Genomic DNA, 10,898 nt, shown 5'->3' on the forward strand with positions numbered 1-10,898 from the left:
TTCTGTACGAGATGATAGCAGTCTTCACACAGAATGTGTTGCTAGCTCCGAATCTTGTTAACACGGGAAGTTGGAGAGGTTGGGCTCACCCTCTCCTATTCTTATTTCGTGCCAGAAATAGAACTTTGGAAAGATCTACTGACCTTTATTTTGCATATGGACTTTTTCAATTAATGTGAAAATTTGAGAATTTAAAGAGAATAGTAAAACTATAATGAAATGGATTTTTTTTTTTCAAAATTACGAAACACAAGCAACTAACTCCATAGCGACTTTACACAGAGTCAGTGACTGGAGTTAGTGGCTTGTTACTGGGCAACAATTTATTCCAATTATAACTGAAATGCAGCTAATAGACAGTTACTGGTGGATAAGAACAGATTTTAAAATGAAACACTAAATCCACATCATTTTCTCTTGTTGTACAGAGCAGAAATTACTTTAACAATTGACGTTTTCTAATGTTCTGAGGTCTTTTTAGACATTTCAAGTGATCTGGGGGCATTGGTGAAGACCAAAGCGCATCAAGGTTCAGAGCTGCTAAACGTAGGAATGACACAATTAGTACAGCTACAGAGACTAGTGTATGTAATGCCCATTCTCTATGAGAAGCAAGGTATACAGCCTTCAACTATCCACAGGAGAGTGTTTTTCTAGCAAAGGCTTTGATGAATATTTGCTAACTAACTGCTGATTCTGAATACCTCCTGTGATAGCTTTGCTTGTCTTTGTTTTGAAAGACCCCTAAATTGAAAATTAAGTAAAAGCTGACAGAATTCATAAAGAACAACGGCGAATAGTAAATTTTATTTGTTGATGCTTTGTATGAGCTCTTAGAACAAACTTATAGAAAGGAAGATCCTTATTTTTAAGTTTCTAGACCCAAATCCAAGCCAGACTCATAGAAGTCTAAACCTTTCCATATGTCTTACGGGCTTCTGACACTCAAATCTGGGAAAGAACAAAGTTTGCCTCTTAGATATGTATTTTTAATGGCATACTGGTATACAATAACAATACTGATATACGTCCTTATAATGTTCAACTATAATCTAAATATGTAAGAAATACCTACAAACTAACATAAGCAAAATTTACACGCACCAAATAAGAAGTGCCTTTGGTCATAGGAGAGCTATCCTCGAGACCTTTAGGAATCGTGTAAACAGTCAGTTCTAAAGGTAGTGAGAAAAGCCAGTCCCTGAAAATTGACACCGTGTAGCTTGTGTATCTTCCGTTTCTCCCTCACTACTGTGTAGCAAGTACAGCTGTTCTCCATAGCAGTTCCAGGCTGTATAGAAATACTTGTTGAATTTAATTGGGCTGAATTAAAATTTATCTTTTTAATGAATCAAGTTGGCATCTCAAGTTCAAGGTCTCCAAATGATACAGGTTTTCCTCCTCGGGTGACTGTCTATTGAACTCCTGAGTTGTTACAGATAAAAGGGATTAAGAGAACTGTGCCCAGCACTTGCTTTAGTCTGTCATTATCTGGACTAGAGAAGTCTGTGATAATTACACTGTTCCTTAAAAAAAAAGAAGTTTCATCTTTGTACTTCCTGTTTAAGAAGCAAACACCAAAACAGTTATGATCGGTAAGGGTCTTATTAGAACAAATAATAGCCCCTTTCAGGCAGTAACTTGGAGAAAGTCAAGAATTCTTTCAGATCGGACATTGAAACTCTAACACGAACAACCAACAACTCATTGTCACAAGGCAACAATCTTCGCCCTGTTGCGACTGGGCGAATAGTCAATTTGCAGAGAGTAGCATCATCAGGGTAGATAGGGATGCGGTTATTACTCGTTATAAGTATGACGCGAAGGTCATCTATCAGGCAATTATACCTTTTCATTACAGGCTAACCCCTCACGGCAGGGAAGCCACGCTTATGACAGCATTAGAGAGACAAAGACTTCAGCTTTTTTTTAAAAAAAGAAAAGCCAAAAAAAGAAAAAAAAAGATTAAAAAATTAAATTCATTTTCTTACCAGCACGTTGCAGCACCAACTCGCTCACGGGAATGTAGCTTTTACAGGTTTCTCTTTTAATTATCCTGGAAGCAGGGAGACGGGGGGCGCAAAGAAGAAGCAGGGTGGTTAAATTAGCGTGCTGGAATCTTTTCAGTTTGTCGCAGAGAAGAAAAATAAAAAAGGAAAAAAAAAAAAAAGCTCAGTAATTTAAATTTGCTCTCAGTTCAGGCTGCAAGGCTGGGTCCCGCCCCTTCTTCCCGCTGGGTTCCATTACCTGCAAGGCTGGGACTGACGGCCACTGTGCAAATTCAAAAAGGCAGCAAGCATGCTGGGACCATTCAGTCTGCTGTTTGGGTCTCCCTTGTCCTGTCAACTAAGCATCATCCTTGGAACGGTGTTCGCCAGTTTCTTTTTAGTACTTTGTATGTCGTCTCTTGCCATAGAAGCTGATCACACCATAGTTGGGGGTTTGCTCACAGTTTGGGTTATTTTTTAATTTCATTTTTATAACAACTGTTGTAGTTAGATATTTACTACCATTAGTCATTTGATACTGTCTATTGCTTCCCTTAGTGTCCTTTCTGGGCTCCAAAACCCTCTCCCTGCCTTTTCTGTGGACCGCCTCATAAGCATGGACATGTCAAGGAATGCAGGGCTTGAAATACCAAAGTTTCAAGGCTTTTACTTCTCTTTGGACTTTTGGACATTTTTTTTTCTTTATTGAGCTTATAATGTTGAGAATAATTCAAGTGAAGCAATGACTAGGAACAAATATCTATAAGCATCAGAACGTCTAAGAAGGATGAAACATGAAGTCTCCACAACCACATTTAAAAATATTTACTTTAATATTTATGAATTGGGAAAATGACTAATGGTTACAGAGATAAACCTGATGTATACTGAAATTTTAACCTACAATATGGAAATGTTTGAACTTTAACAACAGCAAAATCTGACACTTAACATGCAGAAGATTTCTGGTTTGTAGCACAGAAATAATAAAACATATCCTCCCATGAATATGTGTCTTACTGCATAGACTTTGCCACAGGCTCCCTGTTTTTACTCTGCTCGGAGCAGAGAGTTAAGGACTACTGTAAAATTGAAGCCCTCAAAAGCCTGCATGTGGTCAGGCTCACTTGTAGCTTCGTCTTCATCGCAGTCTTTCCTTTTATAATTGAATATAGTGCTGGTTCTCCTATGAAAGAGTAAAGCTGTTTATCCCAACATAAAAGTACCATGATGATCTCTGTCCTGCCACATAGTAGTTAAGTGGTAAAAGATGTAATCAGGGCTCAGGAGACGGCTCAGTTAGTAAAGTGTTTGTATTGTAAACATGAGGACCTGAGTTCTATCTCCAGCACTCATGTAAATAGATCATAAACCGGGCATGGTGGCACAGGCTGAAAGGCTCAGTACTAGAGAGGCTGAGAAAGAGGATTCCTGAGGTTCAATGGTCAGCCAGCTTAGTCCACTTAGGAAGTTCTAGGCCAGTGAGAGACTCAGTCTCAAAAAAGTGTGTGTGTGTGTGTGTGTGTGTGTGTGTGTGTGTGTGGAGGGGGCAGGCACAGGGGAGGACTGTGCCTAAAGAATGACACTCTAGGTTGTTTTACGGCTCCACAAGCATACAAACACATTGCATCTGCACTGTACACATGAACATGCATACTCATGCGTACACTGGTGTGCACGTGCACACAGAGACAGGTTTACACAAAGATGTAATGATATGTTTCTTTGCTGAAGACACAGAAGGAAATTATATTTTATGCCAAGCGTGGTGGTGCAGCCTTTAATACCAGCACTGGGGAGGCAGAAGCAGGTGGAGCTCTGTGAGATCAAGTCCAGCCTGGTGTACATAGCAAGTTCCAGGCCAGATATGATTATGGGAAGACAGTCTCAAAAAGACAAAAGAAAGAAAGGAAATTGATGATTGATGAGAAAATATTTAATCTAATAATTTTTACATTTAAATTTTTATCTTTTAAATTTTGTTATTTTTATTTTATGTATATGAGTATACTGCCTGCATGTAGGTAGGTGCATCCATTTTATGCAACACCCAAACAGAGGCCAGAGGAGGGTCTTGAATCCCCTGGAACTGGAGTTACAGACAGTTGTTAGCTGCCATATAGATGCTAGGAATCGAAACCAGTTCCCCTGGAAGAACAGGAAGTGTTCTTAACTGTTGAGCCATCTCTCCAGCCCCAATTTTTATCCTCTTATCTTTACCATCAGCCATTCAAATGGGTTGCAATATTTCATCATTTATTCTAAAATCCCTTCAAGTCCAGAATGGGATGTTTTATACACTGCACTTTTCCAAAGAGAAATTAGTGACACTATAAACTAAATATACATGATTCAGCTTTTCAAACTGGTAAAATGTTAGCTAAAGGTATTTGTTCTGTCATTGAGGTTCTATTGCAAAAACCAGGAGCTGAGAATGGAAAGGGCTGAGGTAGTAGGGAGCAGACCCACGATACTCTCTGCATTTTTACCTCTCTCATGATTATATTGATTCTGTTACTGTTCCAAATGAATACCTTCTCTCAATGCCTACCAACAGTTATAACAGAGAAAAACCAGGCTGATTCAATGTACAGGAAACCATGCTACCCTCTCAGGTAGTTAGACAATCAGCTGGGGTGAGACAGTAGTGAATTACACTAGCATGCTAATGACGGTACTTTGCCACAGCATAAAGTGCAATAAAACCAAGCCAAGCCCTGGCTTGGAAACTGTTAGGTTTATATTTTTCAAAGAGTTAATTGAAGAAAGATTTTTATTTCCTTGAAGCATTCCATAATTTCAAGTGGTTTTCCTTCAATCGCTTCTTTTAGAAGAACCATTTCCAGAAAGCACACACACACACACACACACACACACACACACACACGAAAAATCAAATGAGCAAGGATTATAAATTGGTGTTTTGTAAGTATTTATGCTTACTACACCAATATTAACTACTTTGTGTAACTGTGAATCATACACTTAGAACATGCTAGTATATATATATATGCATATATATACATACACATATATATGTATATATATATATATATATGGTATGTGTGTGTAGCCTATGTATAGTAGCACATATTGCTTTAGACCCTGAATGGTCTTGTTTTAAATGAAGACACAACAGTTTTTACAGTGAGCAATATTATCAAGTTCAGTTGCCTGAATCTTAAAAAACACCCTGACTTTGAACTTTAAAGAAGGAACATTTTTGCTTAAATAAGGTCACCTAGGTTTTAGGAGAATTTTACAACGTATTCTAGCATATGTTTATCCTGCTACTTTAGAAGTAGGGGCAGGAATCAAGAGCTACGTTGCATTCATAAGCCATGGTGAAAATCTATCTGCTGCAAAAATAAATAATCTCTATTGAATTGGGAAATTATGTGTAGAGATACACATTAATGTGGCTTTCAAGCATGGTAATATGTTTAAAGATACAAGTTTATTGAAAATGTTTTTGATTCTTATTTTTGGATCTTTGAGAAAGGATCTCACTGTGTAGCCCAGGCTAGCATGAAACTGTTAATAGTCCTACTTGAACTTCTCAAGTGCTTGGACTGTAGAGATGTACTACCACATCTACTTTGGAAATATATTTTATTTATTGTTTGGTTTTAAGAGATGGAGTGTAATGTAGGCCAGGCTGGCCTTAAACTCAATATATAGTCAAATATGGCCTTAACTCCTGATTCCCCCACCTTTGCCTTCCAAGTGCTGAGATTGCAAGTGTGTGCCACCACACCTGGCGTGGGTTTATTTTAAAGAGGATTCTTTGAATCTTGGTATGATAATGCATGTCTGTAGTCCCAAGAAGGAGGTATATGAGTTCAAGGCCAGCCTGGCCTCCATAATGATATCCAGACAAGCCAGGGCTATATAGTGACACTCGTCAAAAAAAAAAAAAAATTCTTTGAATAAGTGAAATGTCGCTTTTAATTCTAATGCACAAAGAAACAGCATCAGGTGGGAAATGAGAACTAATGTTTTCTTCAGTGTGATTTTATTATTTGGCCTTTTGGGCCGCAGAATACTGTCTAACACATGACATATGGTGATCTTGGTCTCTTCATAATAATAACCATCAATGTATAATAACTTTTTCCTTTATTAGAACGCAGAAATTATTCACTATTCTTACACTTTTAAGCTATCACAATTAACTCCTATAAACCATATAACTCAGAATACTTATCTCAATCTTGAATAATAGTCTATGATTTGTACTGTTTTTTTTTTTTAAAAACATATCTTCATGGCTTCATAGTTTTAAGTTTACGCAAAATAAATTTGGTTTTTGGACACACAGACACATATAAACCCAAATTTCCTGATTTCTAAGATGATTTAACAAGGAGTTAAAAATATTAAATATTAAATATTAAATAAAAAATATTTATTTATTATTTTTATTTTATATGTATTTGTGTATTGCCTGTAGGTAAGTAAGTGCACCCGTGTTGTGCAATGCTCGTGCAGGACAGAAGAGGCTGTTGGAGCCCCTGGAACTGGAGTTACATAACAATTGTTAGCTGCCATATGGATGCTGGGATTCAAACCCAGGTCTTCTGCAAGAACAACCAGTTTTCTTAACCAGTGTTCTGAGCCATCTATCCAGCCCCCTTAATAAGCAGCTGTTTGAGACTACATAGAAACCAAATTTTGGATAATTTTACTCTGATTCATTTAGGTTATGAAGAAATCAAAAAGGAAACTGATATTTGGCCTAGAATTGGACAGAGACACTAAAGCTCATAAAAACTTCTGTAGGCCATTTCTACCTTGGTGCCATATTCTCAGAGAGGGGAAAGAAAACTGAAAGGGAGCTGTTCCTTTAGATAAAATCCAATTCTGACATAAAAGTTAGTCAGTGTGACCATGGGCCAAATGGGGAAGCTTCGTGTTCTTGAAATCCTGGCACTGGGTATGTGTGGTACAGGGGCTGTCATAGCATTTTATTACTATTTAGATATACAAGACACAAGGAGAGAATACTGTACAATAACAGGAAGATAATCAGAGGAAGCCTGAGCTAGAAAGTTTTGCCGAAATCTCTATTATGTGCAAAAGCTTGCTGGTAGAATTGCACACAGAATACTGGCAAGAAGCAGAGTTTCACACAGAGCAGAAGTGAACATCCAAATAATATATAGCTATCTCTTGCCAATTTTTAAAATATTTTCTTTATTATTTTTATTTTACGTGTATGCATATTGTCTGCATGAAGGTAAGTGCAATGCCTGCGGAGGACAGAAGAGGCCATCGGATCCCCTGGAACTGGAGTTATGACAGTTGTTACCTGCCATGTGGGTGCTGGGATTCGAACCCGGGTCTTCTACAAGAACAACCAGTGTTCTTAACTGCTGAGCCATCTCTCCAGCCCTCTCTTGCCAATTTGTGGTGTCCAGTAGATGAGGGATTATCCGTATGCATATGATTTAAAGGAGAAGAGTTTATTGTCCATTTTGTGACAGAAATTTTTTTGGGTAACTAAATTAAATGGACATGAAATGTGCTCCAACACGCCTTGAACATCTCTGAAAGAAGCTATGTATGCATGTACACATTTGTGACATTGTCACATACAGCACTGCACAGCCATCAATACTGGTCTGAAGGAGCAGTTCGGTCAGCACCTTAGTTTAGTTGTTGCTTATGAGTTTTGGCAAAGTAGAATTTACCAACTGATTTAAAAGGAAGCCTAGGCCTCCATCAGCTAGGCAAAAAGCTCGTCAACACAGCTTTCTGACATTGTTAGGAAGGCTGAGTATAATGACCTGCTAGTTTGGTACTTCAGGAAAGAAATATAACACTTCACTCCAAAACTCAGAATTTCTTTTCGAGCTGTTGCTAAGAGAGTATTTTTTAGGGCAGAGTTACTTTTCCTAAACCTTGATTTTCCATATTTACCAGACCTGACATATGGTAGTCTCCCCTTATGCATAGTTTGGCTTTTATGGGTTTCAGTAACCAAGAATCAATAGTGATCTGAAAATATTAAGTGGAAATTTGTAGAAATTAACAATTCATATGGTTAAAATAGCTTTATTATAGTCATCATTATAACTGTTCTCTCTTATTACTATTTATTATTAACCATTTTCTGTGCCTCATTTATAAACCAGACTTTATGCTAAGAATGTGCACATAGGAAAAGTCATTACACACACACACACGTACACACACAATATACATATGGTTCAATACCTCACATATACTAGAGGTTCAATACCTCTGGATGGTTTCTTGCATCCACTAGGGGCCGTTAAACCCCCATGTCCCATGGATCAGAGGGACTACTGCAATTCTCTTTTAAAACTGATAAAAAAAAATCAGACGTAACAATGGGTGGGATGATTATATTCGAATCCTGGATCCTGGAAATACTGTTTGACTTTGCCATTTTAATTTAAAGCTGCTTCAAACAATGGGGGATTTCTGGTAGTTTCTCTTGAGTCTATGTTATCTTTGTCATCTAGTTATTAATTTATATAACACTTTGTTCATAGGACATAGATGATTTGATTACCTGTTTATTTATTTGTCATTTGTTATGCTTTGGTCTTTTTCAGACAGGTTCTTCTTGTCGCCACAGCTGACCTGGAACTCACTATATAGACCAGGCTGGCCTCAGTCTCACAGAGATCCACCAGCCTTTGTCACCTGAGTGCTGGGACATGTGTACCACCTGGCTGCTGATTGTTTGTTTAGACAAAAGTTGCATAATCAATAATTCTATCTTTAAGCCTTCCCTTGTTCTGTCTCTGCTGTTTATAAAATGACATATGGTTTCTAGCATTCCATTTTTTTCGGTACATATCACTATAAGACAAAAAAAAAAAACTAAATAGACCATATGACTCTTGCCATTTTGGCAGAAAGGTAAGTCACTATACTATTACAGGAATTATTTTTACTAACGATTCAGGTAAAATGCAGACATGATTCAGTTGATGAACACGCTAGCCTCAAACCAAGAAAAGATACCATGAGGGGCCACACAGGATGCCTAAGAAGTCTGCATTTTACCCCAGAGCAACATAGAGTCACTCAAGTACAGGGAAAAAGAGAACAGCATATATTTGGGCACAGTTGGATGGTTAATCCACCAGCAGCTTTTAAAGCAGATTGCAGTGGTCAGGATTATTTCCATAACAAATCAACCCAGAAATAGTTTGCCTTGCTTAGTTGAAAAGACTTAGAGTACTTTATAAGTGTGTATAACCAAAAAGTATAAAATGAAATTTGATATTTTACAGAAAAGACAGAAATGAGGACACAAAGGAAAAGCAAACAAAGAAATCAATGAACAGATCCTACAATGTTGTATGAAGCTCTAATACAAATAGGAGTCAGTGTTTCTCAGTTTTCCAAGCAGAGAAGAGTAGAAAACATGGCCAGCTACATGTGTCACGCTGTCTATGGGATGAAGGCAAGCTACTTGGGTGCGAGAAGCACAACTCTTTATTAGAGAGGAATTTTACAGGTGCCCACAGAGAGGTACTGGAAGAGTGCGTTCAATAACTCTCTCAACATAAACATTTATGCTTTTACACATAGCGGGCCCAACTTCCTAAATTAGAGCTTAGACTTACAATCCCACTCTGAAAAAAGCCTTAAATTCTCTACCTTATCCTTGAAACCAAAGAGCAAGTATAGCAAGCAATTAAGCTATCAGAAGTCAGTATTATACATCCACGTGGCTCAAGACACTGTCCTTGTCATAGCAGGGAGAGCTGGGACTCAGTGTTTGTTCTCACACTCACAGGTCAAAGAGGAGCTAACGGCATCTGCAATAGTGAACAGTGAGTGTCAAGGTGTGGAAAGTACAACCTGATGGGTGCATGCAACGAAAATTCTCAGCTGAGTCAAGTGGACAGCATGTGGATGCTGGCAAACCAAAGTGACATCTGTGAAGCATCTTCAAGGGAGGGAAGAAACTGACCAAAGGACCCCAAGAAATGCGAATGGACAGTCACATCAGAAGGGATGAAAGAGTGAGCAACTTTGTTCTTATGAATCAACAGTTACTCCTCTCGTGTCTAGATGAGAGCAATCTAAACAAATTTCAAACTAATTCTTAGGTAAAAATAATTTCTTAATAAATATTAATAGATTAAAACTCCTTTAACATAGTGAACATAGTGAAGGACTTTTGCCTAAAGTTTATGATCAACATAATTTGACATTGAAACTCAGAAGCATTCCCACGGTAGTCAGAAATATGATGAGTGGTCTTGATTATCCTTGTTATTCAACATTTCTTGCAGACATGAAGAAATTTAAGCACTGTAGAGTTTGTATAGAAAGTGAAACTCCACAAATTGTCTTTTGTATTTTCAGATGATATATTTATTTATGTAGAATATTTAAGAGACTATAAGAAGTTATGACTAAGAGGAAACTAATTTGCTCATACAAAAAAGATATGTGAAAGTCAAGAATATTCTTATAACTCAGAAGTAACTGTGAAATTTACCAGAAAACAAAAGCTTTTATCAAGTAGGAATAAACTTTGATGTCTTGAAAAATAAATTAACAAGAGATATACAAAGTCTTTCTGAAAGTTTTATAAATGCTCTTGAAATATATTAACACAGGATGCAAATGTTGCATGTTATAGAGAACCAATTTAATTTTTTAACTTAAAATTTTATTGTTTTTAGAGAATTTCATACATGAGTATTTACATCATTTCCCATCTCCTCCCCACTCCCTCTCAAGTTCAAGACTTCTTAATTATTATTTTACATATCTATCATTTATCTTCCCATCTATCTATCTATCTATCTATCTATCTATCTATCTATCTATCTATCAATCTATGTATATATCTTTGTATCTATCTACCATCTCTCTATCATCTATATCATCAGTCATCCATTTATGTATCATGTA

The 10,898-nt window shown here is 37.2% G+C and overlaps 1 protein-coding gene and 1 long non-coding RNA gene across 2 annotated transcripts in view; one reads left to right on the forward strand and one right to left on the reverse strand.

Annotated features, from left to right (window-relative positions):
• Celf2 (CUGBP Elav-like family member 2) overlaps positions 1 to 2,373 on the reverse strand; it is a 927,752-nt gene extending 925,379 nt beyond the window's left edge. Inside the window, exon 1 of the mRNA XM_008837317.3 lies at positions 1,992 to 2,373. The gene's annotated coding sequence lies outside the window, so the exon portion shown is untranslated. The remainder of the gene's footprint in view (positions 1 to 1,991) is intronic.
• LOC103737492 overlaps positions 1 to 10,898 on the forward strand; it is a 34,127-nt gene that overhangs the window by 1,120 nt on the left and 22,109 nt on the right. The gene's annotated exons all lie outside the window — the stretch shown is intronic.

This window comes from Nannospalax galili, unplaced genomic scaffold (genome assembly GCF_000622305.1).
Source record: "Nannospalax galili isolate Female #2095 unplaced genomic scaffold, S.galili_v1.0 scaffold678, whole genome shotgun sequence".
In the NCBI taxonomy this organism is placed as follows: Eukaryota; Metazoa; Chordata; class Mammalia; order Rodentia; family Spalacidae; genus Nannospalax; species Nannospalax galili.